Genomic DNA, 4,209 nt, shown 5'->3' on the forward strand with positions numbered 1-4,209 from the left:
GAGAGAAAAATTTTGAATCAAAGCATAGTTTCTCTATCATGTTCCCTGAGCAACAGAGGAAAAAGTAGAAGAATAGGTAACTGCTGTTCACTGTTGCTAGTAAACATGCAAGCTGAAGCTCAACAACTCTTCTTGTTTCCCTCTTCTCTGAAATGAGTTAGAAGAACAGTTCCTCTGCTAGGTCAATCAGTTATAACAACGTGGGATTTTTGAACACATTAGGGAAAGTGGTCAGCATCAGATAACCTTATTTTTAAACTCAGATGCTTTACTTGATTTGCCTCCAGCTTTTCAGAAAAAAATCTATACCAGTGAGAGAACTTACCTGAGAAATATCAGGTGAATATCTAGGGAAGTAGAAGGCTGAAAATAGGTATTTATGATAGAAAGATAACTTTACCTTTAGCCATGGAGAATCTTTCCATAATCAGAAACAGAACACTTTTCCTTTAGTGTACCACACCTTGTAGTTCTTTACTGTGTTGCTGAATGTGTAAGGGAATCATTCTCTGATTTCCAAACCATTGTGATTTTGTTTGGCTCTGCTACTTACCTAGGCTCTCAGAAAAGCATCAAGTTTAGCACATGACCTAGTTTAAGACATACAGCTTGTGTTGTAGGAGGGTGAACAGGAATGGTTCGAGAAAGAAAGGCCTGCTATTGGAACATGCAGCAGAACATGAATCGCAGGTTTATGATCAACCATGAATACAACTGAAATTGAGTCAGAAAAGAACAGAGATTTTGTTCAACTCTGGCTTCACAACAAAATGTAAGCATGCACACTACCCTTATTACAGGACTTTCACACATGACAGTGCATGGCAGCTTATAAAAGCAATACATATGTGCAAATAAAATTAAAATATTTTATGATTAATTAGCAGTACTGTACCTAGACTCCTGGCAGCCTTGGGTGAACTTTTTGTATCGGGCTCCGCTTCACCAGAGGTAATGATAATAATCATCAGACAACGAGAAAAAATTACCATTTCTGGGCCCCCTTTCTGTCCCTCAATGGCAACTGAGATGTCTCTGTTAAATACCATTAGAAAATAGGAGAACAACAGCAAGAGCATATTTTTTCCTAGAAAAACAATTGGTTAGATTTGTATGTGGAGGGAACCCATGCAGCTAGGGGAAGTCAGGGAAAATGTTAATGCTACCTTAATGTTATTCACTTTCCTATAACCCCTTAACATGCTTGGAGACAAGAGGTGTTGGGAGTGAAGGATGGAGGCTTGGCACAGAGCATAGTAATAATGATATTGTTCTGTTGCCCAGGACCAGAGCCAAAGCCAGAGCCAAAACAGAAGAACTAGGCTGATATGGGAATAGGCTGTGGATCCTCCAGGACCCACAAGTCTCAGGAAAATGCTGACGCTTCTTTGCATCTCCTGTGACTCCTCTCACAAATGGAACAAGCTGAGAAAAATTCAATGAGGGGAATTTAGCAGAATGTCCCTCCCTTAAAGTCCCTGCTTGCACATTTTCCCCATGAGTGCAGTGCTTTGGACCCACATGCTCTTCAGAGCAGGTTATGTGGTTCAGTGACTTGCAAATGAGTAGGAGCCAAGAGGATCCTAGGTCTAATTTCAGCTGAGCCACTGACTCCTTGTGTGACCTTAGAGCAGTCACTTGACATCCTTGAGCTACAGTTAGTCCATCTGGACGTCTCAAGGAAAAATAACAGAAGCTTTTGGAAAACCTGATTCTTCTTGCGAGTTTCCCTGGATAAATATGTATATACAATACCCATATGCATCTCTGTGAAGCAACTTTTATTTCAAATGAACCTATGACCTGAAATATTAGGCTTTTATTGGTTCTTCATTTTAAATTTTTCTTTTGTCTAAGCATGGCAATATTTTATGGCTATTAGCAATCTGGGGGCCCAAATCTATTGATACATATACCAACAAACGCCCATCATCTCACACCTGGAGATTTTAATCAGGCTCCAGAAACTCTAATAGGCAACCAGCTTGTCTCTCATTTTAAACCAAGACCCTTTTTAAAGCAACAAAACTGGCATCACAGTAGTCCAATGTCTATTAGGAGCAAAATTGTTGTTCACAATATAATTATTGCTATAATTGCGTTTAAATGCAATGCACATTTGCTGATTAGTTTGCAGTCTGTCAAGGCGAGCAGTAAATAAACACTTACCAGGGCTTTTATTTTGCTGTGTAATAATTAGCAAGCATCAACAGTATAACATGGCGGAACTGCTTTCCTATTATATTGCAAAATCAGGGAATCGCCATTCATTTTTGCACCAGACCCTTTGCTGAAGAAAGTGCACGATTCAATCTGCATGCTTACCGCTTTCAGCAAGAGTCAAAGAGATTCACATAAATGTCTGCATTCTACCAACCCCCTCCTACATTTAAACTGCTATTCCCATGTGCCTGTTACTAAATATAGATCCTGCTCTCCAGATTGACAGCAGAGTTCCTGCAGCTTGCACCACGCTCCTAATCTTTGCTTTACACACTCCTAATATGGTAGAGAGTCACAGCCAATCAGGGCTTTGACAGGGATTCTAGTGGGTAAATTGGGTTTGCTGCACTGGACCTCCCCCACCATCCCCCTCAAATGAACCACTTCACAGGAAATACAACAGCTGCCACTCTACAGAGGCTCCAGCTTAACCTTTTGTTGTACTGGCATCAGAACGACGGTGCGTGATGCAGACCGCTTTAGCATTCAGAATTGTGCAGTGGCAAACACTAAAATGCTTCTCTTTTACAGTAGCAAAAAAAAAAAAAAAGATGCAGAAATATCTGGATGTGGCCAGAAGAAAAGACATGGTGGGCTAGAGGTGTGGTGGAATATCCACCCTTGGAGCTTTTTAAGAACCAGGTTGACAGAGCCCTGGCTGGGATGATCTAGTTGGGGACGGTCCTGCTTTGGGCAGGAGGTTGGACTAGATCAGTGGTTCTCAACCTTTTTTTGTACTGGGACCCATTTGTAAACATTGGCCAGTCCTGACACAGTGCCCCTCTGCCCCCAGGCCTCAGCCCCCCAGGGTGTGTGGCAGGAGGTGGATGTGTGTGGGACATGAGGGGGCCCCAAATAGCCCCTCACAGGTTGGATCTCTGCCAGCCTGCAAGGGGAAAGCCACAGCTACCCATGGTTTTCTCCTTTTAAGGAGAATCCATTTTTAAAGTTTGTTCGCAACCCTTTCATATACGCTTGTGACCCACTTTTGGGATCGAAATCCAGGGGGTGAGAAACACTGGCTTAGATGACCTCCTGAGATCCCTTCCAACCATAATTTTCTATGATTCTGTGATTTTCTGGCAGAGTGGGAGGTGGAAATTTCTTTTAGGCTCTGGAATGGGAATCCAAAGCAAGAGGTATGTGCCTTTAGAGACCCTTTTGCCTATTTTTCTGACTGAGATACAAAGTAAGTGCAAGGTTATTTCAAACAGCACTAACTTATTTCATCTATACCTGTTGGCCTGACAGTTCTGAAAACTCAGCCCAATAGTTAAAGTTCTAATAAAACATTTTGTTTGGATTTCAGGTGTCAAATTTTTTTGTTTAAATAAAATGATTTTTTACTTAAACAAAATTTCAAATGAAAATGAAAATGTTTCATTTTGAAAATGTTAAAATAGAATGTTTCTTATGGCAGAAATTGTTCAGGGGGAATAAAAAAATTTAGGCAAAACAGATGCAAATTCTTTGAACATTTTGCTGTAGCAGAGTCTGCACTTCTTAAAAAAGTTTCAATTGACATTTCCCCCACTTAAAATGAAGTTGGGTTCCAAACTCAGTTCAATTAGCATAATGAATTATTAGAAGTGCTCATATAGCAAAATGAAGGAGATTGGATAGACTAGATCAGTGGTGCTCAACCTATCCCATCCAACCCTGCACACCAGATCTGGCCACAGGAGGGCCCCATGTGCCAGATACAGACACAACGGCAGCCAACTCCAACCTAACTCAGCGGGTGCGTGGCGGTGGTGAGCGGGGACTGCCTGCAGGTGGCCACGGTGACATCAGCAGCGAGGGTGGGTCGAGTGGGGACTGCCCACAGGCAGCCATGGCAGCGTCGGCAGCGAGGTAGGGTGTGAGCGGGGACCACCCACAGCTGCCATCCACACTGTTGGCAGTGGCAAGTAGGGACTGCCTGCAGTCACCAGCAGCTGTATCAACAGCAGTGGGGGGAGCAGCGACTGCCCTCAGAAGCCATCT

General features: G+C 42.6%; 1 long non-coding RNA gene across 1 annotated transcript in view; it reads left to right on the plus strand.

Annotated features, from left to right (window-relative positions):
- The first annotated feature begins 2,616 nt into the window (after positions 1 to 2,616).
- LOC112550107 overlaps positions 2,617 to 4,209 on the plus strand; it is a 10,042-nt gene continuing 8,449 nt past the window's right edge. Inside the window, exon 1 of the long non-coding RNA XR_003093774.1 lies at positions 2,617 to 2,683. This is a non-coding gene — a long non-coding RNA (uncharacterized LOC112550107). The remainder of the gene's footprint in view (positions 2,684 to 4,209) is intronic.

The sequence above is a fragment of the Alligator sinensis genome, unplaced genomic scaffold (genome assembly GCF_000455745.1).
Source record: "Alligator sinensis unplaced genomic scaffold, ASM45574v1 scaffold65_1, whole genome shotgun sequence".
NCBI classification, from domain to species: Eukaryota; Metazoa; Chordata; order Crocodylia; family Alligatoridae; genus Alligator; species Alligator sinensis.